This window comes from Psammomys obesus, unplaced genomic scaffold (assembly GCF_907164565.1).
Source record: "Psammomys obesus unplaced genomic scaffold, mPsaObe1.curated_primary_1811, whole genome shotgun sequence".
In the NCBI taxonomy this organism is placed as follows: Eukaryota; Metazoa; Chordata; class Mammalia; order Rodentia; family Muridae; genus Psammomys; species Psammomys obesus.
This window is the reverse complement of record NW_026596415.1, coordinates 1,250,125-1,264,408: the sequence shown is the minus strand read 5'-3', so window position 1 is coordinate 1,264,408 and position 14,284 is coordinate 1,250,125. Positions and strand designations below refer to the sequence as shown.

Here is a 14,284-nt window from a genome sequence, read left to right as displayed (position 1 = left end):
GTGTGTGTGTGTGTGTGTGTGTGTGTGTGTGTGTGTGTGTGTGTGTGGAGAAGAGTCTTATGTGGGCTGGTGGCCTCTGCAAGCATGAGGTGAATGTGAGGTATGCTGGTCTGCTGATTTATTTGCTCTTCCATTCTCTAAAGCTTGTTCTCATAATTTTTTCTTGAATGGGCCATCCTCAGATTAATTTCACAATTGCTGCTGCTTCGTAAGAAATGTGTTTGAAAACACTGTTCGAGCAGGCAGTGTAGCGGAGAGCTGTCCCTGGGTGTCTCAGCCATTCGACACCGAAGACGAGGGAAATCTGCTGCACAATTGCTGAGCACCTCGTTCCCAGGTGGACTTGGTTTTGCCTTTTTGTTGTTGTTTTTTTTTTTTTTTTTTTTCTTTCATGTTTGGTGTTCCCCGGGCTAGCAGCTCTTCATAAGACCCTGAGGCTTGTTTGTCATGCAGACCAGTGCTGAGCTGAGCCTGTGAGAAGTGCCAGATGAGGGGCTGTGGAGATGGTTCCATAGTTAAGGTGCTTATAACACAGGCTTGAGCACTGGAAGGGGCCCAGGTAAATGCTGGGTGGGAGTGGTGGCCCACCTGTAATTTCAGCCTTGGAAGGCAGAGACTGCATGCCCAGAGCAAGCTGGCTAGTGAGACTAACCCTAGCAGTGAGCTCTGGGTTTGAGTGAGAGAACCTGCTTCTATGAATAAGGTGAAAGAGCAATTATGGATGATTCCTGATATCTACCCCTGGCCTCCAAATGCATCTGCACATACATCTATGTGCAGCCACACACATGTATCTATACACAGACACATGCATGTATACACAATACACATGACATACAAATGTACATGGAGAAGTAGCAACAGAATACAGCATGTCACCGGAAGTCTGGGCAGGTGAGGGAGCACTTTGCGTTTTATTAAGTCAGTGGTGCGTCATCTCATGCTTTGCTTGACTGAGTAGGGAAATGCTAACTTTTTGTCATGGCCACACTAAAATTGTCTTTCAATATAGACTTGAAAAGAAACAGTCTCTCTTAATCATTAAATTTGGACTCTGGTTTAGAGGCAGTTCTCTTTTGTGAGTATTGTTTCAACATTTAAGAACCGGTTTAAGCTGGGTGTGGTTGTGCACGCCTGTAATCCCAGGGCTCGGGGAGGCAGAGGCAGGCAGAGCTCTATGAGTTTGAGGCCAGACTGGTTCTCAAATCAAGTTCTAGAACAGCCAGGGCTCTTACACAGAGAAACCTTGTTTTTTTTAAAAAAATATGTTTTCTGGGGCTTTTGCAGAGGACCAGGTTTAATTCTCAGCACTCACATGGTTGGCTCACACCCAGCTGTAACTCCAGTCTCAGGGAATCCAGTACCCTTTTCTGCCCTCTGAGGTCACTGCGTGCATGTGGTACATATGCATATGTACTCATGTGCACAAAATAAAATGATACAATCTTTAAAAAGGGTGTTTTCTGTAAATGAGCGTGTAACTCATGTGACTAGTGGAAAGCCAGGGTAGGACATGGCCAGTCCCCAGAAAACATTTTTAAACAGCTCTAGGCATTTGCTCTGTCCTGGTTCTGCTTGGCCGACCCTGCTTGGAGACATTTGTGTTGTCTTCAGTCTTACAGAGCATGCCATTGTGAAAATTTGAGTGTGATTTTATACTCAGACAAGCATGTCTGTGATATACTCCCAGAAGTGGGGTTGCTAGGTCAGTGGGCTGTGTGTTTTAATTGTCATAAATAATTCCTTTCTTCACAAGTTGCACCACTTTGAACTTACACAGGCTTGGTTGTCCCCTAGTTTCTGTGAAAGATTCTGTGTAGATGATGAAATCCAGGTTTGTTTTAGTGTTATACAATGAGATAGTGTTTACATGTAACTCATAAACATACTCCACGGAGTGTGAAATCATCTGTGAATTACATGCTGTGTTAGCTAAAGTCATCTGAGAGGAGGGAGCCTCAAATGAGAAAAGGCCTCTAGAAGATCTGGTTGCAGGCAAGCCTATAGGGCATTATCTTAATTAGAGATTGATTTGGGAGGGCCCAGCCCAGTGGGTGGGGCCATCCCTGGGCTGGTGGTCCTGGGTTCTATAAGAAAGCAGGCTGAGCAAGCTGTGTGAAGCAAGCCAGTAAGCAGGACCCCTCTGTGGCCTCTGCACCAGGCCCTGCCTCCAGGTTCTAGTCCTGTTGGAGTTTCTTTCCTGACCTACTTCAGTGATGATCAGTACGCTGTTTCTTCACAGCCATAGTACCCTAAGACATATGCACAGCACAAGTCAAGGTGTGCACTGTATCGCTGTTGTTTGGAGACTATGCACGTAGAGGTTAGAGGACAGCCTTGAGCATCATTTTTCATCTTCCACCTTGAGACAGTCTCTGTTGCTCTGTGACACAGTTGCTGCTGTGTAGACCAGGCTACCTGCCAGCAAGCTTCCCAGGTGTCCTCCTGTTTCAGCCTACTATCTCACTGTAGAAACATGGGATTCCAGACATGCAGGACCATGCTGGGCTTTATGTGAGTATTAGATCTGAACCTGTGTCCTTACGCTTGCACAGCAAGCACTTTACTCTCTGTGCCACCTTGCCAGCACTTCATTTCCTTTTTTGTGAACCATCTTTCCATGCCCTCTGCATTTTTCTTTTTCTGATTTCTAGGACTCTATAGATAATCAAGGTTGTCCTTGTATGCCTGTAGTCTCAGTCCTCACCTTATCTCTTGGAGTTTATTCACCTTGGTGCACTGTGGCAAACAGAAGGCTCACATTTTTTTCTTTTCTTTCTGAAGATTTTTAAATTTTATTTTATGTATATAAGCGATTTTGCCTGCAAGTAAGTATGTGTTTCATATGCATGCCTACAGAGGTCAGAAGAGCATATTGGATCCCTTGGAACTGGAGTAACAGATGGTTGTGAACCAACAGTGTGGGTGCTGGGAACTGAACCTGGTTCCTCTGCAAGAGCAACAAGTGTCCTTAACCATTGAACCATCTCTCCAGCCTCATTTTTTTTTTTTAAAAAAAAAAGATATTCTTTAAAGACAATTATTCATGTCTATAGTTTTTCCTAAACGTGTATCTGTGCACCACATCATGCAGTGCCTGTAGAGGCCAGAAGATGGTGTTGCATCCTCTGAGGACTGGAGTTATAAATAGTTGGGAGCCACCATGTGGGTCCTGGGAGTAGAAGCCAGATCTTCTGGAAGAGCAGCCAGTGCTCTTGACCACCGAGCCATTGCTCTAGCTCCTCATCTTTTTCTTTAAGGTTTCCATGTAGGCATCCTCATTCCTGTTTCTGTTAGGATGTCCATGAATTTACTTCTACATTTCAGTCTTTGGTCCGTTTAGGATTCAGCCTGGTTTGGGGGCAAGGGGCTGGGGCATAAACTCAGCTGCATCTCTGCAGCTGTCCACTATACTCGGTGCATTTGTCTGGGAATTCAGTGCTGTGCCGCTGTGTGTGTTAGTCACCTCTCACCACCCATGCCCTACTTTTTTAAGGGAAAATAAAGAAAGAAGTGAAATCACATTAAAGTGTGTTTATCTTTTTCCAAGCCTGAATTGATCCATCTATAAAAGTCACTAAGTAGACATATTAAGGTGAAAGGGACAAACTTAGCTAGTCTGTACGTTTACTTCTCCCCATTTCCATTTCCTACTCTCTCCTTGACATTTTTGAAAGAGAAAAGTCACAGGAATATTATAAAGTTAAAGCTGAGATCTTAGTTTGAACAGGGTCATCAACTTTTTAAAAAAATTATTTTCCGGTAGTGGTGATATAGCCAGGGTCTCTGATATGCTAGGCAAGCACTCTGCCACTGCTCTGACAACTTCAGTGTCTCTCTCCTTTTATTGTTCAATTTTGGGGTTGAGTCCCACTGAGTTTCTCAGGCTGGCCTTGAATTCACTCTAGAATTCAGTCAAGTCTTGAGTTTGTAATCTTCCTGCCTCAGTCTCCCGACTAGCTGGGATTATAGGCTTGCCGTAGTACACTTACTAATCAATACATTTGAGAATAGAGAATGAGGCTTAGTCTGGCACTCAAGGCTGCCTTTTTGCTTTCTGGCCTCTCACTACTTAATCCTCTCTTGAACACACCCTGGCCATGATGCTGCTCGGCCTTGTGTTTCTAGGATACTCTTCAAAATGTTCTGTTGCTTCATGCTGCTAGCCAATATGACATTCAGGATAAACAGTGTCACATCCAGTAGCTTGTTTGGCTGATGATTTGTTCCACAATTATCTTGGAAACTGGAGAGAGACCATGTCCATACCATGAAGAAGCTAGTACTCCAGCAAACACCTGGTGGAGGCACACCAAAGTTAAACAAGTGAGGGAAGACTTGACCCCATCTTCCTTTCTGCTTTGTGAGTCAGAAGCCCATCTCATCCTCTTCTTACCTGTTATGCTCTTAGCCACTTGAACGCAGTTATAGGAGCCATGGAAAATGTTAGGGAGATATGTGAGAGGCAGGTTCTTCTTTATAAGAAGCTACAATAACAAAAACGTGAATGCTTGTTCGAGAGCCACCAAAGAGTCCCTGGCTGGGTCATCAAATGTGACCCTCATGTCCTTGGTTGGGTGCTGTTGGTAGACACACAGAAAATGGGCACAACTAAAGATGTCCTGGGTGGTGCACGTGGTCTGAGTCCACCCCCAGCTCCCAGCCTACTGCAGAGATCCCATCATCTGTGGATCCCTGAAGAATTTGGAAGCTTTCCAGTCACAGCAGGGTTTTGTTTCCTGGAGTCCCTTTTTGGGACCCCAGTCCTCTGATTTGTCTGTAATCACCTGCTGGCATGTGGTAGGTCGGTGGCCAAAAAAAAAAAAAAAAAAGTAATTTCTGCTTTCTTTTTCAGGTTCATAATAAAAGTGCTAAGAAAGAGAATGTAAGACAGGAAAATAAATATTTTTACCGAGGTAAGTCTTTTTTTATGATTTCTTCATAACCTCCTTTTCTCTGGTATAGTGTTTAAGGTTATGGAAGCTAGGGGTTGTGAGGTATATAGGGGACCTACATTTTAAATTTGTTCCATCTCGGGGAGAGAGACAGGAATACACACTCTCTCTCAAATACACACACAGAGTGCACATGGAGGTAGTGCACAGGTAGAGGTCAGAGGACAAGTTTGGAGTTGATATTTTCCTTCCATCATGAAGTCTGGATTGAACTTGGGTCATTAGCTTTTGGGGCACGTTCTTCCCCTGCTGAGCCATTTGCCAATGCTAACAGCTCGTTACGAGAAATAGCTCACAGTTGAGCTGAGGTGGACTGGACAACAAGTAACAGGCTCTGAATGAAAGAGGCTTTCCTGTGCCTCCTTTGACACTGCCTCTGGTCAGTAGGATTTACTAGGAATAATAGTATAGCCATCCTATTTCCCCTTATTGTTCTGCAGTTCTTGGTTCTAGAATCCCTTTTCTGTGGTAGTATAGAAGTTGTTTGCATAGTCCCTTTAGTTTTACTGGTGAGAATGCCTTGAAACCAGTTCTAAGTTGGGGAAAGTGAGTAGTAAATGGACGTCTTAATTCAAATTCAGTTGCATTGGTGAAATGCACTGTATGCTGATTTCAAGGCTTTCTTACACAGTGGGTAGTTTGGTGGGTTTCTCTTCCCATTGCAGGCAGAGTTTAGCCTTTAAACTGGCCGACTCAGTCAGTGGTCGGTGGATGGAAAGTTGGGCAGAGGCGGGAGGCTGAGCCTGAGCATTAAGGGTGTGTTGCTGTTGACTTCCCAGACAAAACTGTTTTGCAGTAAGGGAGATAAGACTGAACTGTGTGGGGAAAAGAACCTAACTGCTGCTGTGTGGTAGGAATAGCATGCCCCCAGAGCTGGCCTGACTTAATCGCTCCTTATGCTTCTAGGCTAAAGGTAGACTTTTGGATGGGTTGGGGGTAGGGGTAAGCAGTAGCCTGAAGCCAAAAGTTATTTCCTGAATTCCACATCCCTCAGCTCTATGTCCCATCCTCCCTGAAAAATTTGCTTCCTTGCCAGCCTTGGAAGCTGTGCCTTGTGTGTAGCTTGATGGAAATTCATCTGCGGCCGAGCCTAGTGGCTGACTTGACATCTCACGTGAGAATCCCGTTCACACCAGCCCTTCACCTTTAGCATAGAGACAACTCCACACAGGCTCTGTTTCTTTCTTTCTGTGTCTTCAGAGAGGGGAAGGTTAAGTGTGTATATTAAATCCATTAAATTTCATCTTGATTGTATTTCAGTTGATTCTAATGTGACAGAATTTTTCAGTCTGAGCTTGTTCTAGCAGCCTTCAGTCAAATGAGAATTGTTGTCAGGGGGAGAGTACACCCTCCCACACCTCTCTCCCAGTGCTTGAAGCCATCCCACTTCCTTTTTCTTTTACCTTAAAAACTGACTGCTGACACTTGGGAATTATAATCATATTGCATCAGTCTTATGGAAAGGTTACCAATTACTGTTCTGTACAATATGCACTTCAACTGTCTCGGTTCAGTGCTTTTAAATACCTGTTAGGTGAATGAAGGCTTTGTGTCACACCCTGATTTAATTCATTTGAGAGGCTTTATTGATGGCTTCTTGTCTTCAGTTCTGTGTCGAGCTGGATGGAGGAGGGAGATTATTTAATATACAGTCTTCATGGCGTCTTTTGGTGGTTGCTCCATGGAGATGAATCCAGGAAGAAGCATGACTGGTGTCAGTGACTGGGACTGAGGAAAAATCCTGTATGGAGTATCACATGGAGTTCTGAGGAGAAAAAGTTTTATGGCGGGCATTCTTGAGTACTGTAGCCTGTTTTCATGACCTTATTTTGTTCGTTCAGCATCTGATAGAAGGACACAGTGAAATTTGTCCTTGGGCATGTAGCTAGTGAGTTCTAAAAAGCATGGCTCAAATCCTCTCTTTGGCTTCCAGATCTGTATGTCTCTGTATACCCACAAAAGATGTAGGCATTGTGTTAGGAATGGTTAGAGTGCCTGTGATATGGTAGAATCTGCAATCTTAAACAGAATGACAGTCAAGCTATGTCATCCTCCCAGTGCTGTTTTCTCTTGATTTCCTACATCCTTAGCCTGATGAAATCTTCCAGCCTGCCACTGTGTCTGGCTGTCTTCAGACTTGTTTAATTTAGCAATGCTCTTAAGATGCAAGGCTCCTGACAGCCAAGTACAAGCAGGCCTTGTGCAGGCCTTTGCTGTAGTCAGAGGAGAGAGCTTGTCTCCCTCTGTGCTAGTCCAGAGGCTGTGGATTTTCTCCTCATGAGGCTGGTGCCCTTGGACCTGTTGAAGTTGCTGTGGTCAGCTGGAAGTGAGCTGTGTTTGAGAACACTTTTTCTTATGCAGTATTGAGGTGGTTCCATCTACCTATTGGCTGGTTGCAGATTGTATGCTCTTTTGTTCTTGGCTCTGTTTACTTTGGATTTGCTTTTATGGTTGATCACTATAGGGATTTATTGGTAGGAAAATAAATTCTTTCCTCATTTGAACATATTGTATGTCCTGAAGACAGCTTATTCTGCTGCAGGCAGATTCAAGCAGAACCCTGAGCAGAGGCACTATGATTTGCCTCTATGCCATTATTTCTTAAAATAATGGTTTTGTTCATATTTAATTACACAAGGTACATAAAAGTAGTTTTTAGTGTATTCATAGAGTTCTGTACCAGTTACTATTGTCTTAAGTCAGTACTCTCCATGCAGAATACCAAATCCCTCTACAATCACTTCCCACACATTATCCTGTTCCTGGCAGCACTAATCTTTGTCTTCATGGATTAGCTATTCTGGATGTATCATACAAATGTAGGCATCTAGTATATGGTACTTTTATTTAGAGTTTCTACTGCTGTGATAAAACGCCATGACCAAACACAGCTTGGGAAGGAAAAGGTTTATTTCAGCTTATAACTCTTGGCTTACACACAGTGACTCAGGTAAGTCACGATGGGAACTCTAGTAGGGCAGGAACCTAGAGGCAGGAGCTGATGCAGAGGCTGTGAAGGAGAGCTATCTTGCTCCTTGTGACATGCTCAGCCTGCTTTTTTGTGTAACTTAGGATCACTATCACAACAGGTAACACTGCTCTTAGTGAGCTGAGCCCTTCTACGTCAATCATTAATCAAGAAAGTGCACCATAGGCTTGCCCACAGGCCACTCTGGTGTGGGTATTTTCTTAACTGAAGTTCCTTTTCAAATGACTCTGGCTTATGTCAAGTTGACATAAAACTGTCCAGCACAGCATGTTATTGAGGTTCATTTACATTGTAGCAGATATCAAAGCCTCAGTTTTAATTCAGTATAATATTCTGGTATGTGGAAATACATTATTCTGCTTATCAGTTGGTGGACATTTGGGTGCTTTCTACTTCTTGGCTTTTTATTTGTGTGTTGGGTTGGGGAGTCGAGGTGCACAGAGTGGGCTCAGATGCTAAAGCTAGGTGGGGACAAGAATTTATCTCCAGTGATTGTCTCTTTTGGTCCTTGCTGCTGGGTATGCTGTGCATATGGCACCTGCCATCCATGACACCCATGTTTAAGCCTGCTGTGTGACCAGTTGTAAGTCTTGATGAGTCCTGATAGCCGCACTAATCTGTGGGGAAAGAGATGGGAGATAAGAGAGAGGTTTGATGCCGTGTCATTTAGCAGAATAGTAGTAGTAGGTGCAGTGAAGACAGACACTGGAAAAGCATGGGGCAGGAGACCTAGTCAGGGTGCCTCGCTGCAAGTTAGCAGGAAGCTCGCTCATATTGTGGCAGGTAAGGGGAGAATTATTTGAAGATCCCTGGAGAAGGTCTCACACAAAACATAGTACTGCAGAAACCAGAGTACTGCAGGCACAGTGGGAATGAACAGTGTGGGCCTGACCACTGGGCAGGGCTGTGCTCACACTGAAGCCAGAGGGGAGTGAGCCTCTCCTCCTCTCTAGCCCTCATTTTAAAAGCCACAGCAACACTCCAGCGTGGGTGAGTTTTGTGCCCTCTTTACTGGAGCCCTCTGCCATTGTCACTGATTCTTAGTAGATGGGGAAGGTGTCCGGCAGGTCTATCGGTGCATATCACTCTGGGAATGTAGGCTGGCCCAGGATCTGACATGAAGGGAGAGGTCTCAGATACCTCAAAAGTTTGTGGCTTTGGGAGCCATTTCTGCCCAAGGATGATGAGGTTAAGAGGGGGAAGAGCAGAAGGTAAGAAGTCAGTTGAACTGCTTTAGACCAATTTAGTTTAGGTATACACTGCTGGGCTGAACATTTTAATAATTTGATGTACTTGACTTCTTTGACTGCCAGAAGCTAGAGAATATTTTCTTCACTGTGCCTCTCCAGAGCCTCTATCCTGCACTTGCCACATGATAAGTGTTTGAAGCGAGTGCTTGGATGGGCCATCTCTTAGATGGAGAGCAAACAGAGACATGGGAGTTACTGTATCAGGCCAGGCCTTTATTGACTAAGGGACATTTCTAGTGCAGATACTCTGTAGTCTATGATTTCCAGGTCAAAGTAATATTACTGTGCCTATTTCTTTCTTCTTTTCTTTTCCTTTCCTTTTTGTTCCACCTGACACTTAATGTCATTAGTTCCCTGTTGACAATCCTGTCAATAAATTAATTTTTTTTTCTAAAATTAGACTTAGGGAATAAAGATGATAAAGACAGAGAGACTTTCCCTTTAAGAATAACTGAGTCAGAGGATGGAATCCTGGCTGGTTCCAGATCTCTTCTGTAAACTCAAGATGTTAATGAAACACTTGGGACAATCAGATTGTACTCAGAAAACATGCCCTGGTCAGCCATGGAAATGTGAAGTAAGGAGCTTAGTAACTCCAGGCCTCTGAGTGGGAGGGGCTGGAAGTTCACCTTAAAAATAAGGACTCAGTTGACAGCAATATTTTAGACTTGAGAATGTTAGTATAGTTCTGTCTTCTATGTAAAAATAAAATGATTTGCAGGTTTCAAACCTTGGTGTCTTGAAATCAGACTCCTTTCTATCTCATAAGAGATGCCGGACACTGGGCCAGAGATAAGGTTGACGGTGGTGTTTGCCATTTAATGTTGAAGTGACTCTGCTTCCAACTCCATCTTCTCTCCATGTCAAAGAAAACCAAACCATTGGTGGCTTGAATGTGCTATTATTTTTATTATTTAAATTTTATAAAAGCATGCTTGTGTTTATATATATTAGTAATGTTATGTTCTGACTTGGGCAAAGTGTTTTTAAGGCAAAAATGCAATTGCGTTGCATTTGTAGGCTCAACATTCTTGTTTCACCACCCTGCCAATGGCATGGTGGTGTCTGCATGTTCAACTATCTCTAAGTTCCAGGACTGTTGTTTCCAAACACCTTTTGAGTACCAGAATCCAAGGATGTGCAAGGCCTTTATAATAAAGTTTCCATCTAACCTGTACACATTCTTTTTTGGAGGGAAGGGGTTTCAAGACAGGGTTTCTCTGTGTAGCCTTGGCTGTCCAGGACTTGCTTTGTAGGCCAGCCTGGCCTCAAACTCACAGAGATCTACCTGCCTCCGCCTGCCCGAGTGCTGAGATTGCAGGTGTGTACCACCACACCCAGCTTACCTATCTGTATACATTCTTCTGTCTCCTTTAAAGGTTTATTTCTAATGATGTGTGGCAGGATCTGTGCAGGAGAATGGGTTCCTATGGAGGCCTAGGTACTCCCCTGGAGCTAGACTTGCTGGCAGCTGGCAGCTGCCCGGGTGAACTGCTGACCCATCTCCCCAGCTCTTCTGTCTATTTCAAATCATCCCGAGATTACTTATCATGCCAGTAGTGTAAATGTTGTATACATTGTTGCATCGTGTAGGTTAGGGAAAGGAGGACATGCACAGGATAAAAGTAGCGTTTTTAAAGATACCTTCTGGTTGAATCCATAGCTGCAGAACTGACAGATAAAGAATGCTAATTATATTTTTTAATGTTGCTTATTGCCTCGAATCTTTTCTGTCTACCTTACAGTAAGATACGAGTTATTTTTATTTAGTTTTTTGTTTGTTTGACTCATGATTTTATTTGTTTTTGTTTGTTTGTTTTCAATGTATCCCAACAGCAGTTTCCACCCCACCTTAACCTTCCTGCTCCCCAAGACCCACTACTCCTTCCAGTTTCTTTCAGAAAAGAGCAGGTCACCCAGGGATAGTTTTTGTTTTTGTTTTTGTTTGTTTGTTTTACCATAGAACATTGATTAAATTTGGCTGCAAATGCAGGATCTTAACAAGTTGAAATTTAATAGACGTATCTCTGCAAGAAGTCAAGTTACAGCCTTTTAAATTACTATAAGATAATGTTGCTATAGTTATTTTTAAAAAACTGATCATTTTCATTTGAACTGTAGCTAAAAGCTTGTAGACTTTGCAGATGGATTAAGGCCTTAGATGAGCTGCATTTTCACAAAGCTACTCAAAGACTGAGAAAAGAATACATGGAAGAACCCGGGCCAACTGTGGTAACACAGGATTCTCATAAGGCCAGCACTGAGAGGCAGGGATTCTCTGAGTTCTAGGCCACCCTAGCTTACTAAGAGTTCCAGGCCAGCCCAGCTACAGAGTGAGACACTACCTCAAAAGAGTTTGGATACCCAGAACCCGGGTAAAGCTGGGCAGACTTGTCCTCTTGTAATCTGCATACCCTGGAAGCACAAGTGGTCAAACTGGCAAGTGAGACCAGCTGATCAGGGAACTCTGGGTTTTAACTAAGAGAATAAATGGCTTCAATAAATCCTGATTGAGCACAACACCAGATGTTTCCTTTGGGCCCACACACACGATCACATCTGTTATACTCATATGCATGCATACACATACCAACATGCATACACACATGCATGCAGTAGACACATAGGCAAAAACATTTTAAAAGCATAAGTAAATAAAGGTGTGGAGTTTGCCATGTAGGTTAATAATCACACAAGAAACTCCTGTGCCCGGGTCTCAGACCTTTACGTATAATCCCATACTTTAAGTCAACTGTAGTGGAGATTATTGAGTTGTGATGTACTTACCAGTTCTTGCTCCAATCCAAGTGCATCTGATGGGGTACAGCTTATTGTGTTTTCTAAAGTGATAACTTTTTAAAGAAGTAGTTAGTGAGTTAAGTAATTAGTGTGCCAGGTGCGGTGGCACATACCTGTGCCGCACTTTTGGGGAACAGAGGCAGGCAGATCTCTGTGAGTTCAGGGCCAGCCTGGTCTACAAAGTGAATCCAGGACAGCCAAGGCTATGCAAAGAAACCCTGTCTTAGAAAACAAACAAAACAAAACACCAAAACTAACAACAACAAACAAAAAAAAGTAACCACAATCTCATATAATTTTAGCAGACATGATTTTTTTTTCCCAAGGACAGAGCACAAATAATGGGAAGGTGGCAAATCTGAATAATCTGTCCATACTGAGACGAAAACATTTTAATTTAAGCACTTTGTTAAAGTGCTTGTAGATGTTAGGCTGAGTGCTGGCATGAATCATAATATAGTCCCTGCACTTGGGAGGTAGAGGAAGGGTAGTCAGGATTTCCAAAACCAAATTTTGTATATTTATACAAAAATATAAAAGAGCAAGACAAAGAAAAAAGCTAGGCTATGTGCTGGCTAATTTTATGTCAGCTTCACACACAAACTAGAGTTATCTGAGGAAATCTCAATTGAGAAAATGCCTCTATGAGATCAATTAGTGATCGATCAGTGGGAGAGGGGCCAGCCCATTGTGGGTGGTGCGACCCCGTACCTGGTGGTCCTGGGTGGGTTCTGTAAGAAAGTAGGCTGAGCAAGCCAGTAAGCAGCACCCCTCCATTGCTTCTACATCAGCTCCTGCTTCCAGGTTCTTGCCCTGTTTGAGTTCCTGTCCTGACTTCCTTTGATGATAAATAGCAGGATGTAAGTCCAATAAAGCCCTGTAGCCCCAGTAAACTAAAAACTTGCTTTTTAGTCATGATGTTTCATTGCAGCAATAGAAATCCTGACCAGAACAGGTTACAACACCCATAACAGAGAGGTAAGGAGAGGGAGGGGAGGACGGTACACACATAGCAGGTAAACAACATTTCACAAACACATCACTTGTAGGTGCTATAGTTTTATTCATAACAGGTCATGTTCACCATGTCTGGACTTTCCTTATGACAAAGGGCTGTAGATGCTGTTCGGGTTCTTCTTGCTTCTATGTAGTGAGGTCCAAATTTCTGTTTTATTCTTCATCTCAGAGATAGCAGAAGTCCTAAAATGGTGGGAATTGTGTGGCCTGCTAGCTCCTTTTCTGGATGTATTTATTTTCCATGGAAATATAAGTCTGTAGTAGGTAAAGCAGGAGCTTCATTCCAAGACCCTGCTGGCATTTGACTGGGCTCCAGGAGCACCACTGAAAAACCATTGTGCCAGTATTACATAGACAGAAGAATGACTGAGAAGTTATTTAATAATGCAACCTGTTATAGCTTTCCACAAATTATGTACTTCTAAGCACTGATAAATTAGAATTGTCATAATTTAAAGCCACTTTAAACATGATAAAGAGTAATAGTACTGCTAATAAAGCCATCCATAAATGTAAAAATAATTACGTTGAGGGTGGAGGTCAGATGATGATGTCAGATGTCTTCCTATGTTGCTTTCCACCTTATATTTTGAGACATGGCCTTTCACTGACCCTAGGGTTTGCTAGATTGGCTGGCTGTAGAGTCAACTGCTATGACCAGCTTGAAAAAATTATTTTATCCATATCTGTCTATGCCTGATTGTGTGTTTGGGTACTGTTTATGTGTAGGAACTTGTGGAGACCAGAAGAGGACAAAAAGTGTAGGAACCTGTGAAGACCAGAAGAGGGCAGATCTCTGCAAAAGCAGTGAGCACTCTTAACTACTGGGCCATCTCTCCAGCTCCACGCTCAGCTGGATGGGGGGTGGTACAGGGAGGTGGTAGAGGTGCTGAGTTCAAAGTCAGGGCCTCGTGCTTCTACAGGAAACACTTTTCTGTTGAGCCATCTTACCAGAAAGCTCTGGCTTCACTGCATAAATATAGTAGCATAGGCTATGTACTTAGAGATGTTCAGAGTAGATGGTGTGGTATGCAGCCAGCTCTGTAGTCACAAATTCTCTTCTATGCTAAGACAGACCTTCAGATTAAGGCAAATTAAAGAATACTGGCCCCACTTAGAAAAATTAAACTATAGGTCTACATGGTGAGGTGAGTCTACATTCTCAGCAGGTATAGCTGCACCTGGCCTGGGAGACTCCTTGTTAGACAGTACAAGATGTCCTCTGAACTGTTAGTAATGCAAGGTAGCTCTGTGGTTGTGACATGGTCACTATC

At 43.2% G+C, this 14,284-nt stretch overlaps 1 protein-coding gene across 5 annotated transcripts in view; it reads left to right on the top strand.

The window, feature by feature from the left end:
* The window catches only part of Mrtfb (myocardin related transcription factor B), a 165,245-nt gene that overhangs the window by 3,382 nt on the left and 147,579 nt on the right, over positions 1 to 14,284 (top strand). For 4 of the 5 annotated variants that reach the window (XM_055597742.1, XM_055597740.1, XM_055597746.1 and 1 more), the window contains exon 2: positions 4,856 to 4,916. The exons of the other annotated variant lie outside the window; for it this stretch is intronic. The gene's annotated coding sequence lies outside the window, so the exon portion shown is untranslated. The remainder of the gene's footprint in view (positions 1 to 4,855; positions 4,917 to 14,284) is intronic. 5 annotated transcript variants of the gene reach the window in all.